Source organism: Dermacentor variabilis, chromosome 6 (assembly GCF_050947875.1).
Source record: "Dermacentor variabilis isolate Ectoservices chromosome 6, ASM5094787v1, whole genome shotgun sequence".
Lineage (NCBI taxonomy): Eukaryota > Metazoa > Arthropoda > Arachnida > Ixodida > Ixodidae > Dermacentor > Dermacentor variabilis.
In genome coordinates this window covers 26,793,861-26,812,127 of record NC_134573.1, presented here as the reverse complement: position 1 = coordinate 26,812,127, position 18,267 = coordinate 26,793,861, and the positions used below count along the sequence as shown (strand labels likewise).

At 45.8% G+C, this 18,267-nt stretch overlaps 1 long non-coding RNA gene across 2 annotated transcripts; it reads left to right on the top strand.

The window, feature by feature from the left end:
* Positions 1-3,300: 3,300 nt before the first annotated feature.
* LOC142584698 (uncharacterized) lies at positions 3,301-11,376 on the top strand. Of its 2 annotated transcripts, XR_012828879.1 has the most exons (4): positions 3,301-3,361; positions 3,441-3,516; positions 9,528-9,806; positions 10,880-11,358. It is a non-coding gene; the product is annotated as an uncharacterized LOC142584698 (long non-coding RNA). The 2 variants fall into 2 exon arrangements; XR_012828880.1 differs by lacking the exon at positions 9,528-9,806 and having other exon boundaries at positions 10,880-11,376.
* Positions 11,377-18,267: the final 6,891 nt, after the last annotated feature.

Here is an 18,267-nt window from a genome sequence, read left to right as displayed (position 1 = left end):
TCCGGCTCTGGATTCCACTGAGCCAAACAAAACCCCGTAGATCGACTGGCACACACGGCTGAGTCGAGCGACCTTAGGAGCGTGCTTCATAACTTAATGGAGAGCTTTCCACCTGACTAATAAAAAATCACGGCAGGACGAGCCCACATTTCGAGAAACTTCTTGTCGCCCAAGCGATGCTACTCCCGGCTGAGATGGAACCAGACCTCCTTCCGTGCTTTCGCAAGCACTTCGTGAAGGCCTGGCGCCCGTGCCCCGAAAATTACATCACAGCATGCCAGCCAAACTTGGTATGAGCACTCGGCGAGAAGAAGCACGAACTGGTTGATTGCCTGATTAGGCAAAGGGCGCAAAAATCGAACCGTCTGATATGAAACACATGGGAGCTTCAAGAGACTAGCAATCCTTTGGAGAAGAACTGCAGGAATCGAACACTGCGTAAAGATACGTAACGAGTCCTCACGACCGCCACAAAAGGGGCACACTCGACGAACCAGGACGGCTGTCAAGGGCCTGTAACTCAACGACAGGCACCCTCGCGCCAGGCGGTACATGAACGTAGCTCGCCTATAGCGTCGAGGAAACTGGCTGTAATGAGCCTCCAGTTTGGCCTGTGGATGGACAGATCGTACCTTTGGCAATGCGGAGGGAGACCTGGGGTGAGGATATCGACTTGTTCTTGGATTGGAGTTGAAACTACGTCGATGCCGGGGTGAATATTGTGGAGGCTTACCAGAGAATTGGCAGCCGCCGCATAAATGGTGGACAGGGAACCTGAGTGAGGCACACAGTGGGAAAATCTGCTCTGCGAAAACAAGCGCAATCGGGTGCTAAGAAAAAAGGAGATTAAGATTCGATTTAGGAGCATATCAGAGTTAAGAACAACCTGGGTCCACCTGACGTGTAGTGCAGTAGCCACGATGCCCAGGTCATGAATTCCGAGTCCTCCCTTATCCTTGGGCAACTTGCGCACCTGCCTATACACACAACCAGTTGTCCCCTTCCAGAGCAAGCGAAAGAGGACCCTCTCCAAGATAAGCTTGGTTCGGGTTGGAACAGGAGACACACACGCCACATACGCCAGGAAGAAAAACAGAAGTGAGCGAGGCATTGTCACTCGAGCAGTTAATGGGCATGACAACGCGCTGAATTCACGAATCCTGGTTTCAAGCTTATCCTTAGCCTGTTGCCAGTTTTCAGGATGAGACCGTCTGGTTCGAATTGGAAACGTAGAATGCGCAGCCGCGTTTTCACGGGGAGACCATGAACGGGCTGAGGACTGGAGTTCAAGTACATGGCTGCACTTTTCGACCTATTCAACCTTGCACCGCTCGCCACGCAGAAACTGTCCATGACCTCCAAGACGCTGCAAGCTGATGCCTCGTCCGGGTCGACAATGGACAAGTCATCCGCATAGGCGAAGAATGCAACCGGAGGGGAACCTGGTGGGAGGAGGAACCTGTCAATTCTACTGTCACAGGACAACCTCTGCAGAAGCGGTTCAAGAGCGAGTACGTAGAGGGCAGGTGAGAGAGGGTCCCCCTGCCGTACACCACGTTCCACAATGAACGCCTCCGAGATGCGGTCCCGTATGAGAACAGCCGAAGTAGGTCGAGAATACAAAGCTTGGACCATCTGCCGAAAACTCACAGTAAAACCAGCCTCTTCCAGAACACGGAAAAGGTACCCATGGCTAATGATGTCGAAAGCCTTCGCCTGATCGAAGGAGCAAATACCTGGAAATTTCCTGGTATTTGCCCGCAGGAGAAGGTCCCTCACTTTTAAACCGTGAAGCTGAGGGGAGCGCCCCTGGACACAACATGCCTGGTATGGACCCAAAACAGTGTTGAGTACGCTGACAAAGTCCTTTCACTGAGTAGCCTGTTCACCAGTGATGTGAACGGCTTCCCCAACAGTGTCCAAAACTTAACGTAGGATTCGACTGTCAGACCATCGGATCCTGGACTGCGATTACGCTTCATAGAGTTCAAAGCCGAAAATAGCTCGTCCTCATCTATGCCTGAGTCGCATACTTGTGGCGGCTCAGCTGGTAAAGCAAAAGGAAAGACAGCTAGAGAGGCAACTGGTTCGGCATACAAGGTCATGTAAAACTGCCTCGCCAGTGCAAGAACTCCATCTGGTGAATCGACTATGCTATCATCAGTTGGATTTAATAGGGAAGAGAGAGTTGCGCTGTACCTTGAAAGATGCCTAGTAGGACGTTTCTGCTGCACCACGCTTCCATTTCCCATTGCTCTGCTGGTGTTGTGGCCCACAAGCCATCCCAGTGTCGCTGCAGGAGAATCCGAAGTTCCTTTCAGAGTGAGGCCGGCGCCGGAGCAACACCAGGTCCGCCGGACAGTGGCCTCGAGAGCAGGAGGATTGCGTCGGAGGCAATTTTAATCTCCTCACGCTCCTCGCACGCTCGACACTTGCCCAAAGACCTGAAGCACTCACGTGCTCTGACCTTCACGTCATCCCATTCTGTGCCACCTAGATTTTCTTTGTTGTGCAGCGATCGAAAGAGAATGGATGATACCTCTGCGGTTGCCTGCCTGTCTTCTAGGAGACGTGGATTTAGGCTCCACAGTCTCTTCCCTTGCGAGGCTATGTTAGAATCGCCAAACCACAGAATTAGGAAGCTGTGGTCACTAAGAGCAGAAATAATCAACCAAGAAGAATGCATACTGGAAGCTAGTGACGACGAGATGCAAAAACGATCGACGCGGCTCTGCAGGCCCCTTCCTATCCAAGGCGAGAGAGAGAGAGAGAGAGAGAGAGAGTAAAACATCTTTATTAATAATATTTGAATGGCGAGAGCAATGTGGAAGGCGAAGCACGCGCCAAGCATCGACCAGTCCCAGCCCATCGACGAGCTCTCGCAGTGCAGAATTTCCACGCATACTTTTAACTGATGGAGTCCCTTTACGGGAGACGCGACCAACCTGTTCTAACACACAGTTGAAGTCGCCAACAAGAATAAAGACCTGCACGCGCTTGCGAGATTGCTTTAATGTCGCGTTATCACCGACCATTGCACCGACCAATTTGCACCGACTTCACCGTCTCGGCAGCCATTTTGACCTGCCGTCGCGCCGCCTATAGTCACTGGAACGACCTTCCATATTTGGCCGGGGGACTTTAAAAAAATGAAAGTGTCTGCGTTCACCCGGTCGACGGAACGCAGGCGTTAGGTTCACCCAAACGTCACGTCCGGGATGTCGCATCCATTCTTTGTTTTTCGCGTCCGTGATGTCACATCCGTCTTTGGTTTTTGGCGGCAGAATGGCAAGCTCAAAGAAACAACTGGACAAAGATGTGGATCGTTTATTTTTTGGGGCTTGTGCTAGCGTAAGCTATCGTAAGTACTTCACTTTTCCATTCGATGTGCCTCTACTATGCAAACCTACGCTTTCGGCTGCCTGATACTTCATTTCCAGGTTCCTTACCAGCTTATTTTCCTTGTGACGCATCCCGCGGACCGCCGCACCGATCAGCCAGTGCTACAGTGTACTGGTAAGAGCCTTTTTCACAATCACTTAAACGTAACATTACCTGGTTACGGTGCTGCTACACGGCAGAATGTGTAAATGGCAGATGACCCAAGTGCGGCATGTGCGCGCACTTGTTTAGAGAAAATAAAGAGTATTCATCATTTATCTCGCAATGTAAACGCACATTCCTGACACATGCTTCAGGTCTGCCGTCCGCCGACTAAGGGCGGTAGTGAATGAAGTCGCTAAATGAGTGCCTTGCGGCGTCATTGCACACGCGGGAAACAGCGTTCGTTTACATAGTAATATGAGCCTTTACATAGCAATATCGCTGCGCTGTCAACAGCCATTCTCTGGTAACCTTTCTCCGCAGCGTAACGCTCGAGTGCTCTGTGCAGATGTGACAAAGGTTGTGTATGCGGTCGGTATTAGTGATTTTCTAGAAAGAAGCTTCATTACAAAGTGCATGATCAAGCTGCGTGGTCGTCCATTCTACTAGAGCGGGACAGTCAATAAACGATACAAGCATGGACATACACATGCTGTTGCCAAATAACCCTTATGGTGGGTCCATTTAATACTGGTGATTTAATCGTGGATGAAGACTGGGATGTTCTCTTTATGTGCTTGCTTCAAAGTAGGATAAATGGAAACGTGGCCAACAAATTTTACTAGTGTTATAAGGTTTTGTGAGAAAGGGTGTTGTGTATTGCTTTGTAACGAGTGACTTTTAAGAGTGTGACTTTGTCTCCCATCGCACGTGTATATCCCGGCTGGAAGTTATGTTCATGTGCTCAACAGTGCTTCAGGAACCCTCTGAGCGCTTACACGTTGATATTACAGCCACTTGTGAATTCTGGTCCTAATGTAAGCATTAAGGGGTTTTAGCACTCCTCTTAGTGATAACCTTAGACGTTAATTCTATAGTGTATATTGTTAGCTGACAAGCTGGGTCTGGTAAGTTTTACATCTTGACACTAAGAACCTGTGGCATGATGAGTTTGCGCAAAAGAACAGTGTAGGTGCCATCATATATACATTCATTGTCATTCACGCACACTATTGGAGGGACTCCAATCTACATTAAGTACAGCGCAATCGGCGCCAGTACCAGTGGTTGCTCAATGTGTGGTTTGGAATTTACGCCAGTGCAATAATCAGTGCCATCTTCAATCACGCACTGACTGGATAGCGTTATGTGAACGATATCCTTGAAGGAGTGGTTGATGAGTTTCTCAGCAAAGTCCCACTGTCACATCTTCCACTTCTGCTGTATCAGCAAGATGGGCCACCTGCATGCAGCAGCAGCCGAGCACGAAACTGGTTGGGTGCTACTTTTCAAATAGATTGGAAGGCACGAGCCTGTAAATAGGCCGGCTAGGTCACCTGACCTCTCTCCGTTAAGTTTCTTTCTTTGGGGTTATGTGAAAGATTGTGCCGGACGTCAGATTAGACGGATGTCAGATTAGTTCAAGGTAAGGATAATGGATGTCTGCCATAGAATTCCGGCATCGGTCATCAAGAAAGCCACTAAAGGTGTGATAAAATAGACAGTACTGCGTAGCTGCAAAAGGAGACCTATTTGAACACGTCCTCTAGGCTGATGTTCAACGGGGCTTACGAATTAATAGATAGTAAGAGCACACAGTTTTTTTTTTGTCTGTGTGTGTGTGTGTGCCGACATTCTGATTGCCAGTTCGGCTCATAGAAGCGGTATATTTAATTTCGTGAACGCATTGGTTTTGCCTTTTCTCTACAAGTTGGTCGCTTTCCAGTGTGTTTATTTCGCTTTTATTTGTTGACACGAACCTGTTTTTGCAGCACGTATACGCTTTCATGAAAAATAAGACGCTAACTTTATATTGGCTTTGGTCCGAAGCAAGTTTCTGGTGTGAAATATAACTTCGCCCGCACTCTTTCGATGCGGTGCGAGCAAAGTCTGGATTTTGAAACATTCTGTGCCTATTACATTGCTCTTCACATTTCGTGTGTGGTCAGAGCTGCACTTTGGCTGCGTTATCAAGGTGCTTTTGTTATCATTTATCAGTCGGCCTTGAGAGAGAGATAATAAGTGTGACGTAGAGAGGAAGGAGTAGCTGCGAAGCTGCGAAACCTGCTGTTGGGGCTCCTTCCGTACCATTATCAAGGTGGTGCGCTGTCTCTTCGGGTTTGCGATAGGCAATGCAGTTACTTTCAATCAGCTTATTTGAGGGCACTGCTTTATGATGCGGGTGAGAGTTCACTCACATGGTGTTTTTCATAGTTCGTGAGGTTATTTTCCAGTCGGTGAAATTGTACGCAATTAGTATGTGGCTGAAAACACTGCAGTTAGATGTCATTTTGGGATGCCAACAAATGCCTCATTGACACTTTGAAAATTATGAGAGTACTTCTCGAGTTAGATAATTGTAATTACCAAATTAAATCTCAGTAACGAAAGAATTACTGGCTACTACTCCACTTTACTGGAAACAATATGCACTAGGTTTTCTTCGAGTAACGGAACTGTTTTTTTTTTTAAATCTTAGTGCATGATAGCTGTGGAACACTCTCTCTCTTCATCCCTATACCCCTTTCCCCAGTGCAGGGTAGAAAAATGGACATGCGTCTGGTTAACCTCTCTGCCTTTCCTCTCTTCTATTTCTCTCTCTCTATAATTCACTCAGTAACCGTAATGAGGCCAAGCCAGATTCACTCGAAATCAGAATCAACAGCAGTCATGTGCGGCAGTACTTATGCTCGGACTAGCAGAAAAATAAGAGAGGCTGCAGTTTTGCAGAAAGGCGAAGCAGTGTTAGTGATAGCCAAGTATGCGACAATTACACGAAGGAAGATTACACCAGCAAGGGGACTCAGGCTGTGAAATTGAACTGTCTCCTACTATGAGGTCTTGTATATACTTAGTGCCGTCACTTCAGTGCTCAAGTTTTCGAGGTCAAGCGAAGTTTCTTGAAGTGCAAGAAATATATATATATATATATATATGTATCGTAAGGAACTGCTTTATTCCAGCCAAGCTCGGACTACTACCTCGAGGATTAAACTGTGCTGCTAGTGATGATATATGCAGATGGAAAAGATGTCCAGATGATGAAGTTGAAAGTCAGGCATGTGTTGTGCCCATGCTAATTCTCTCTCGCTGTGGAAGCGACCGCCTGGCAGCGTGTAAGTACTATAAAATGCGTCAAGTATTTGGTTTTAAGCGGGAGACATGCACTATCTCTGTGCCACAGCAACGGGAATCGGGTGGCGTTCTAACAAGCGAGACATGGTAATTGACAGGTGATGTCTGCTCAATGACCGTGGAAAGTCGAATAAAACACGAGAAATTTTTTGCATAAGCCAGGAATGCACACAGGAGTCCAAAGAACTTCGTCACCAGGAGAAAAGTCACAGCACAGTGGGTCCAGTCGTAACGAAACTTGCGAGCGTCCTGGGAGACGCCGGTGTTAAGCGGGGCGAGGCGTCTGCACTTTGCGAGGCGAGACACTAACTGTTCTAAGAAAGGAACTGATGGGGGTACAGGAGTCGAAAGGAATGATACATCAAGAATGAAACTTGGTGAACAGCCATAGATGAAGAAAAAAATGTTAAAAGCCAGTAGTACGTTGCGTAGCCATGTTATAGGCGAATGTCATGGACGGCAGGATTGCATCCCCGTTCGTGTGGCCAGGGTGGATGTACGTACATCGCAATCATGTCAGAGAGGGTATGGTGAAAACACTCCGTCAACCTTTTTGGTCTGCGGATGGTAACTGGAAGTCGTCTTGCAAATTGTGTTAGAGGCGCACAGAACTTCGGTAAGGATAGAAGAGAGGAAGACTGCTGCGGTCACTGAGGAGAGCGCGCGGAGCGCTGCAGTGTAAGATAATGTTGTGTAGAAAGAAATCGGCGATTTCAGCAGCAGTCCCGGATGGTAGAGATGCTGTCTCCGCATAGCGTGTTGGTCTATGGCCGTTGCAATCGAACAATTTCCATGTAAGGTCATGGGAAGAGGACCGTACAAGTCTATTCCAACTACTTCAAAAGGCGAACCGGGACAAGGCAGAGGTTGTAAAGAGCCAGAAGGAGCTGTTGGGTTTGCTTTGACAATGAACGCAGGGTGCAACATACTTCGCAACGGCTGAAGATGGGCCAGGCCAGGAGCAGCGACTTCATATTCTGTTGTAAGTCTTGTGGTAGCCTAGATGACCAGTCGTCGCATGATTGTGAAAGGCTTCAAGCACCTCACATTGCAGAGAACATGGTATGACCGGGACCCATTTGTTGCCATCGATCTGATAAATGTTGCGATGTAAAACCCCATTGTGCAGCTTGAATTGATTAAGTTGTCGACGAAGTCTGGCATTTGGAGGCGACGAAGAATCTTCCATGCGTTGGAGAATAGTTCAGCAGTGTGGGTCGACGCGTTAGTGGGACACAAGGACAGATGGGCTGTCGTGTCTTAGCCATTCGAGGGTTACAATGGGTAAAGCCGATGAAGAGGACTCGGGACGTACACAATCACGGAGAGGTTATGGTGAATCGTCATGATTCGGCAGAGGGTAGCAAGAGAGAGCATTGGTGTCTTGATGCTTCTTTGCAGCCCTGTAGGTGACATTGAAATCGTACTCCTGTAGGTGAAGCATACAGCAACCCAGGTGACCTGATAAATTCTTTAGCGATGAAAGCCAGCACAGTGTGTTATGGTCGGTAACGACTGTGAAATGGCGGCCATGAAGACATGGGTGAGATTTTTGCACTGCCCAACAGCAAGGCATTCCTGCTTGGTTATGGTGTAGTAATTTTCTGCACTGGTTAGTGCACGACTAGCATAAGCAATTACTCGTTCGCGGAATGTGTTGTCACATTGCAGTAGAATGGCACCGAGACTGACTGCTAGCGTCGGTGTGAAAGATGGTGGGCGCGGTCGGATAAAAGTGGCACAGTACTGGGTCTGACATCAGGGCATGTTGCAAAAGCAGGAAAGCATGTTCACATTCGTCGGACGAAACAAAGGGCGCATTACTGGCGAGGAGTTGATGGAGCGGGGACGTAAACATAGCGAAGTTGCATATGAAGTGCCGGAAGAAGCAAGTCCAGGAAAACTGTGCATGTCTTTTTGACGCAGTGGACACAAAATTCGAGGATGGCAGTAAGCTTCTCGGGGTCCGGTCGAATACCTTCTTTGCTGACTATGTGCCCCAGAACTTTGATGGCCTTGCTGGCCAAACTGCATTTGTGTGTGTGTGTGTGTGTGTGTGTGTGCGTGTGCGTGTGTGTGTGTGTGTGTGTGTGTGTGTGTGTGTGTGTGTGTGTGTGTGTGTGTGTGTGTGTGTGTGTGTGTGTGTGTGTGTGTGTGTGTGTGTGTGTGTGTGTGTGTGTGTGTGTGTGTGTGTGTGTGTGTGTGTGTGTGTGTGTGTGTGTGTGTGTGTTTGCAAGACAGGCAAGGACTTCATCAAGATGTTGCAAATGTTGTGAGAACATGGTTGAAAACACAATGTCGTCGAGATAGCACAGATAGCACAGTTTTCCATTTCAAGCCACACAAGACTTATCGATCATGCGTTCGAATGTGGCAGGCACATTGCAGAGTCCAAAAGGCATCGCACTGAACTCGTAGAGCCCATCAGGGGTAGCAAATGTCGTTTTTGCTTTGTCGGATTCGGACGCCAGTATTTGCCAGTAGCCTGGTCTAAAGTCAAGGCTAGAAATATATTCAGCACCGTGGAGTGAATCTAGTGCATCATCCATCGGTGACACGGGGTAAACATCTTTGCGCACGATTTTGTTCAGCGCACAGTAATAGACGCAAGAACACACTGAGCTGTCTTCGTGACAATTGCAACGACATGAGTGTCAACAGCTCAAGTGACAGTTGATCCACGAGGCAACAGTTGGGGTTCGATTTGGTTTATTGCAGTAAGCAATGCAGACCCCCCAGAGGGCCAGGGGTAATCAGAATTGCTCGAGATAGGGTATGGTCATAGGGTAGAATGAATACGCCGCCATCCACAATGTTACTGGAGTTGACACCTATAATCTCTTCTCTAGGTGGCCAAAGAACGTAATCGGAAGAGGTGACGAGACAAATGCGTTCTTCGAGGTTAGGAAGAGAACTGCCAGTGGCATCCAGTTGTGTGAGGCGCTGACGACAAGAGATAGAAGCGAACGCCAAAGATAAGAAGTCCCACCCCAAGATGAGTTCATGGGTCACTCACGAAATACCGCAAAAGCAATGTGGTGAAGAATTTAGTCTATGGACACACGAACAGTACACGGTGCGATTGGACGAATAATAACGTTGGCCGCTGCACAAAGAGAAAGGCCGGAGTAAGGCAATTCTTGTGTTCTATAGAGTCCCGAACAGTCACATGGCAATAATCGCCAAGCGTCTTGTAACAGGGAGCCACCTCAGAATTGCACCAAACAAAGATGATGGATGCAGCCAGTCTTGCCAGATAACTACATTTTGACTATTCTGTATTGTTTGCATTTTTTGTGCAAAAGGAATTCTCGCAGAGAGTTTTATCTTCAGTGGCCTTCAGTTGACGTCATCTGCTACAACTAGCACATAAGTTAACTCCATAGCACCACTAGAACAGAGACATTGTGTCGTGGGATGCTTTCTTAAAAGTGGACAAGAAGATTCTAAAGGAAAAGTGTGAGATGGTCACAGTAATAACCAAGGCATTTGGCATGGGAATGACCCAGCTATGAAGGTATTATCAGATGTGGACAAGCATATAATACTAAATGGTGCCTTGCACGAGCCCCAAGTGTCAAATGTAATGAGTATTGTGCATTGAAAGGGCCAAAAATGTTTTGTACATGCAAGGGAACACTATGGGCATTTGATAGCAGTTGCTTAGATGTACTACATTAACAGGAACCAAACAAACTCCCTTAGACATAAGCATGCAGCAAATTCAAGGACTAGATGAAGCTTCAAAGAAGTAACTGCATTTCATGTAGGATAGGTGTGAATGACCTTTGTGCATGAGATCAGTGACAAAAACACTAAATGAATGCAGTACAGTGTCTGTATCATATCTTGTGCAGACCAAACTAGCCTGGAGTTTCAGCATTCCTTGTCAGTTCATTTAAATAGGCACTACATTGTCAAAGTGCAATATTGTTCTATAAAACAATATGCAAGATGTAGCATGCTAACCCTCGTGGCTCAACAACTACTGAACCGAAACCTCAATGAGCAGTGAAGCTTCCTTGTAATTTTCATCGTAACCATACTTTTGCTCTTGAAAGTGAACCTCTTTAGTGAATTTGCTTGTGTATTAATTTTTCTTTAGGCAAGTATTTTTTATACATGTTAATGTCTCAATCCTGCTTTCTCTTTCCGGAGCTAAACAAAATGCCTCTTATTTCAATTTGATCTTTTGACCTAGGAAGCCATCATCTGGTGCTGTGTACAGCAAGCACATGCTTCGGGCAAGGAGGGAGCCAGCACCATATCTACATCAGCAAGAACCTTGGTGCTCAAAATAAACATTTTCTGTGCAAATAACTGTCTTTTTATACTTCCAGCATGAATTAATAAGTTTCTTTTGCCTTCACATGCAGGAAGGTTTATAGGAATAAATAGTGACTGTTGAATGCCCAGGAAAAGCCTTGAAGCCATTTTACTTGTACAGTGATAAAGTACATGTGTACTTGAACTTGATAGTACAGAAACGAAAGGCAAAGTAACAGGCAAAATGCTTGGGGCAGCAGTCGTATAAATGGTAGATGAACACAGCTAATTGTGCTGTCCAGTTTCATTCAGTTTGACCAAGTGTTGCAAGAATTGCCTTCAATATGAATCATTCAGTTTAGCCAGCTAAAGTCGAACTCGTACAAACTTTGGAATGTCTGCTGAGAATTTTAGCATAAATGGTATGTGTGCATCCTTCAGCAGCACTACAAGCCCAATAAGGTTTTGCGTTACTGTCCCCCCTCCCTTGGAGTTATGGCAGTGTCTACTTCAAGTGCTTGAGGGTATAATGGAGAATGACTCCAATTAGCTATAAATATGTGCAGTGTTGATGCAGAAATTAGAAGGCTATAAAATATGCAGGACAAGAGCTGGTAGGCCTGGTTATAAGCATGAATTAGAAATTTATAGACCAAAGGCAATATGAATACAATATGTTAAATTACATCCATATGTGGGAACTGCCCACATGAAGGGAAAGAAAGTGCAATACTTGCAACCTACCAACAGAAACATCAGTCTAGGGAAGGATTCTGTAAGGATCCACTAAGTGGACTGTTTCAGCACACACTGATTAGGTAGCGCTCTAAGTTGGTAGAGCAAGCAGCAATCGTCACCGTGGGCTCTTGTGCTCTATTCATTCAGCGTGTACTGGAATGGACAGTCCACTTAGTCAACACTTACAGACTAGCCCCCTAGGCCTGTGGAAGCACGCTGTATATTAAGCTTAAGTCTGGAGTGCTACCTCCTACTTATGTGGCAAGTCCTCCTGTTTACCTGTTCCTTTCAACTGAGAGCTGAGCACCGCCTAGGTTAAGTCAGAAAAAGCAACCAGCGTCCATAGAATTCAAACTATTACTATTTTCCCTATAAAAGGGGACAGTGGAGCCTAAAATGACACTTGACTTGGGCCATATTTTTCGCGATATGCCCGAGAATATTGGGATTTCCCATCAATTTTACCCTTCCTACATCACATAGCGAACAACCTGAAAACTTAACACTGTTGCGCAGAGCGATGAAGGGTCAGGATTTGAGCAAGAAAACAACACACGACACCTGAGCGCCAACTATGAACTGTTTTTTTTTCTGCAAGTGAAGCGTACATAAAGCCTACACGCATGTACAGGAGTCCTCTTCCCGGTCTACCTACACCCTCTATTGTCAGCGATTATGCTAATCTCTTTATTGCTGAGTGAAGTAGACGGCGGGCTGACACATGAGCCCTGTGGGTCCACCTTGAGGTTTTATGCTTCCACGACTTCTCTTTTCCTTTGGTTCCTACTTTTCAGCAGAATCATTGTCTTGTGATAATCACCAGTTGATAGTTTGTGCTCAGGTGTCGTGTGTTGTTTTCTCGCTCAAGTCCTGTCCCTTCGTCACTCCGCACAACAGTGTTAAGTATGTCGAACCAACTAGCCCATTGCACAATTTTCCTGAACTTGAAAACAATTGTAAACTAAAGTCCGTGAGAAACGAAGTGTTCTGCCATGACATACAGATTTATGCATGATCACTTTGCTATATAAAAATACACTTTTAGCCAATGTTAACAAAGAGCTTCACTTTTGGAGTTCACTTAAATAATGTCTGTGATGCATTGTGACAGTACGAGGTCCTGGAGATGCTACTGTGGAGATATGTCAACATTGAGCCTATTCCTGTTTAATCTATGGATAGATGCCTTCACGAAGAGTTGGAGGAACTGCACAATACAATGTTTTATATCACATGTAATAATTATGCTGTGATAAAGTGTACACGCTGAGCTTAATGTTTTAGAAAAGCTCAAGAAAAGGCTCCAGAATAGGTATGATGGATAGGCAACCTTTTATTTGGCTCTCTTCATAGTGAAGTCTGGACGCATCACCTCAGCCACACTTAGTAAAATTTGTGGGCTCGTACTGCCCATGCCTTTACTGCACAAGTTGCCTTGGTGCTCCCAGTCTTGACAGGTAACACTTAAGCACCCTCTCATGCACATGTTTGTTTCAAAGCTACAGTTGCTAACTAAAGTAACTCCCACAAGCGATTCTGTAACTCTAGACCTAACTGCAAAAATGCATGCAGTACTACGAGTTTGGCATGGAGTTCACATGACATGTGCACAACTCCAAATTTCGTATAGGCAACAGATAACTGGTAACCTGTTAGAGTAACAAAATGGATGCCAAGGAAAATTCACCCAAAGCCTTAGGCAGGAAAATGAGGTGTTGTGATGAGATAAATAGCAATCACATTTGATCGACTGACTAAAAGCTGGCAGGGGTATTGCATTTGACATGATTGAAATGAGCTGCAGCATGGCATGGTAACTGTGGCAGCCTTTACAATGCCGCACTCTCTGAATTACACTTGTGTGCACCCATATGCTGCAGCGACCAACTGTTTTTATTCAAGAAAGCCAGGTTTGTGGTTCAGCACACATCATACGCTAGCAAACTCACTGATGAGTCAACTCCCTCAGATCATCCCATGAGTCTGAGTGAGCCCAGCTGAGCAGTATTTTGGCGAGTTTGAGCCCGAGTGAGCTCGGCTGAGTAGTATATTCTTATGAGTTCAAGTGAGCAGCTAAGTATAATTTTGGCGAGTCTAGATAGGGAGTTCCGATTATTTTGCCAACATATATATGGTCCGTGTACTTTCGAAATTCAGGTACGACACTTGCGCATAGGTTGGAAATTAAGCTTCTCGCCAAGTGACTACTGCAGAAATGATCATAGAGCTAGAGAAGAACGATACGCCTTAATGATGCAGTGTGCCGCGCGGGATCCATGTGTGCAGCGTGCCAGTGGATGGGTGCGTGTTTGGGAAATTAAGGGGTTTCGACCCATCCACAGATAATTTCCGTAATACCTTTCTCCATAGTGTATTATTGCGATAGCAATTTTTGGACACCCCAAGCGAATTTTCGCCATCGCCCTGATGTTTGGTTTAAAGTCCAAGTGTGACAAAAATTATAGTGCCCCGTTGCATCCCACATGCTGGGGTTAATTGCGAATGAAAGGGTGCGAAGGTGAGCCGAGAAGGATGGCAGCTTTATGCGCGCTGTCCACGTCCCGTGATCAAGCGCGCGCTAGGGTAGGAGAGCGCGCGACGTCTCTTGCCCGGCCGTGCCCGTGCATATGGCTGTCCGCGCGCAGCAGAGTGCATATACACGGCCCGCGCGTGCCACATTTTTTAAAGTAATTTGTGGCCGGTGTAAAGGCAGCAAGCCGACGTGGCTGCTGGTTTCACGAGTGTTGGAAGTAGCGTTATCCAAGTTTCTGACGAAACTTAGAGAACAGTGACTTAAAACAGTGACTTCCTTAAAGGGGCCAAAATTTTGGGGCGTATGAGCGGCACGTATAGTAGAATGCAGTGTTCCATTGTAAAAAAAATTTTGATGTAACAAAGTAGAGTGCTGAGTGTTGGGTCTTTGTTACATCAAGGTTCAACAAAAATTAAGCGCTGGAAATCAGCGCTGGACGCATATGCAACTCCTTACTCCACACTGAAAACATTTGAGAAAACATTTTTTAAAAATACTTTGTACATTTGTATAAATCCCTACCTGCAGATATTCCTCTGGTTTAGCCTAATTATGTGCTGCCTACTTACTGACGCAGCATACGTATCATTGCGAAATTTATAATTTTTTGCTTTTAGAAAAAGCATCGAGTTATTGAATTTTGCGAACAGAAAAAAAATTGCAACTTCCAATATAGCGCGCTTCCTAGGCTATTAAATAGCTACAATGTTCAAGGAACGTACTGTTTCCATGAGTGGTTTACTCATGCAGTAAGATGTACTGCTCCTACACCTTGTAATAAAAAGCATATGCATCGACACGTAGCAGCTGATATTCTTGCTTATTTTCTCATCACAGAGGTAGATGGGGCACATGGACCTATATGCTCACACAAATCAACGTGACCAACTACTGCGGAGACATGGCAACGAATTCTTTGTTTACATTGTATACCACAAGTGCGAGGTTTGCGCATTAATTTGACTTCATAAAACCACATTTATACTACAGGCTTTACGGCAATGCTTGCATGCAGTGCGGTGAAGCGCTCGACAAAACTGCACATATTATATGGTTTGTTTGATATTAACTCGAGATGCAAACGTTTGTGCAGGCAGGCAAGCAATGTTTCCATTCACGCAGCGCACCAAATGAGCGTGATATATGCATTGATCTGGTTACATGACATCGTACTTTCGCCACTAGCTTTACGGCAGTGCTTGTGTATAGTGCTGCGAAGCACGACGGAACTGCACATTATTATACGGTGTGCTCGAAATCCACTCGAGATGCAAACGTTTGTGTAGGCAGGAAACGGATGATTTAATTCACGTAGCACAACACGAGAGCGCGCTCTATGCAGTCCTTTGATTTAATAAAACTCTATTTCTGCCACAGGCTTCACAGTAATACTTGTGTAGAGGGCTGTGAAGCTCGACGCAGCTGTAACAACATCCCACGGTACACCCGATTTTTACCGAGTTTGTTTTAAAGGGCTACATAACATACACAGGCTACATAACAAATTTTGGTTATACGCTGAAAGTTGTTACGTGCCCTCTAAGAAGTGTTCTACCGCAAGCATTTTTCAAATTGGTTCATTAACAGCAGAGAGATAATGATTGAAGTGCCGCGAACACATGATTTCAGGAGGCGAACGTCGCCGCCTATATAAACACTCTCTCGATTTTCCCCGTTTCGCCTGTGTAAGCAAATTTCCTTCACTGCGTTCTCCCATACCGGAGCCGAGGGGTCGCGCGGCGGGTATACCCTGCCGTCTTCTTTTTTTCACCGTCACCGGCACACTTCCGGTGACGGTGTCGCGCGAGCTCTTGCGCTTGTCTCGTTTCCTGTAGCGGACGATAATGCGCACTCTACACGAGAACACGTGATTAGCGGTATAAGTCAGTGCCCCAGCACTGAGGCAAACGCGAGAGGATGAAAGAGCATGATCGCAATGCTGGAACACAGTAGACAATGACGTATAGTTTCGTTCTCTGCGCGCGTGCAAACGTCGGAAAAAGGAGACGAAACGGAAATTCATCTCTCTTGCTACAGTGCAAAGTAAAACAAAAGCATCCAGACATTCGGGTTGTATTTTTCATTATTTCTCTAAACTTTAATTAGTCCACTGAAGCAACAGATTCAACAAATAACTGTTGCTGCCTTGAATCTAAGTCACGTGTTACTCTGAGTGCCATCACAGCACAGCCTGTGCTCCTATATATGCAGCAGCAAAGTTACGGGCATTCATCTGCTTGCTGCTGCGATAACATTATGACACTTGAACTCAGAGGTACGATTTTTGTTGTGTGAGGTTATAGATAGCCAGTAGGCTACTTATCTGATGTTAAATGCTATGACCCACTGGCAATCCACGATGCACTCAATGAAAACGTTTTTATGCTGTGTGCGGCGTGACTCACCAGTGACCCACACGCAAGAATTCTCGCTCTTGTGTTGCCATCTGAGATTTGAAATTGCAACTAATATATCTTTTTACTGCACTGGACATGGGGTGGCATGTTTGTTTCGGAGAGTGGAGTGGCGGCACATTTCTCAGTTGGGTTTCTTGCAAACTTTTCGCCGCAGTTCTTGAAATACGTGCCGTTGGAATAAGTACCTGCATTTTTCTTGCTACTCCCAAACTTTTCAGCGTGTCTCACAGATAGATCCTCATGCCCCTTATGGATGCAAAAAAAAAAGCACAATGCAGAGGAAACAAATAAACTTCGTTTTGGGCCAGAAGAATGCACCAGCAACTTCGCGATCACCAGCGGATGAGTCAAGTGCTTCAGTGTCAGATGTTCAGCAGTGGACAGACAGTGAAATCAGTGAGAAAGATAGTGTTTACGAACCATCACAGACCTCAGCCAGCATGTCGAATGGAGAGCCAGACCTGACTGATGATTCTGAGGTGAATGATTCAGGATACGATGCTCTCATTTCTCTCAGCCCATCTCTAGAGTTTGTTGTGTTCATAGGAGGAAAGAAGAATGATAGGTGTAACGTTGAGGGATAAGAAAAGAGCAGATTGGGAGAGGGAACAAACGCGAGTTAATGACATCTTAGTTGAAATCAAGAAAAAGAAATGGGCATGGGCAGAACATGTAATGAGGAGGGAAGATAACCGATAGTCATTAAGGGTTACGGACTGGATCCCAAGGGAAGGGAAGCTTAGCAGGGGGCGGCAGAAAGTTAGGTGGGCGGATGAGATTAAGATGTTTGCAGGGACGGCATGGCCACAATTAGTACATGACCGGGGTTGTTGGAGAAGTATGGGAGAGGCCTTTGCCCTGCAGTGGGCGTAACCAGGCTGATGATGATGATGATGATGATGATGATCTCTAGAGAAATGGACACCGGCAACAACCACTTCGCCTAGTGTGACACCACACTCTAGGCCGCCCACTATCATTCAGTTGCCATCTAGCCGTTTTGCCCCATCTTTATGTTCACTGTTTATTACGGATGACATTTGGCGAATGATGGTCAATGAAACAAACAGGTTCAGACAACAAGTGTTGAAGTCAACTACTCCTAAATCTAAATCACGGTTGAAAAATTGGACGGAAACCAATGCCAAGGAAATGAAAGCATTTATTCGAATACTGATTTGTATTGGTCTCCTCTGTCTTCCTACTCCCAAATCTTAATCGAAGTTGAAAAATTGGATGGAAACCAATCTCCAACAAACGAAAGCATTTGTTGGAATACCAATTTGTATTAATCTCGTCCATCTTCCTATCTGAGTCACTACTGGGCAAAAAGTAACCTGTATGGTGTTGAACTCATTCGTCAAAATATGAGCCGTGACCGCCTTTTCCCTACTTTTGAGGTTCCGGCATTTTGCGGACAATTAACTGGTTGCAGAGTTGCAGGATCATGTCTTTAAGATTCATCCTCTGGTAGAGAAATTGAACCAAAATATTTGCCACTGTGCTTGAGCCGGGAAAGGAGGTTGTGATAGATGAAACAATAGTGCCATGGCGTGGCAGACTTTCGTTCTTACAGAGTCAGGCTGTTCAAGGCATGTACAAAAGATGGTTACAGGCTAAAGGTTGATGTATATG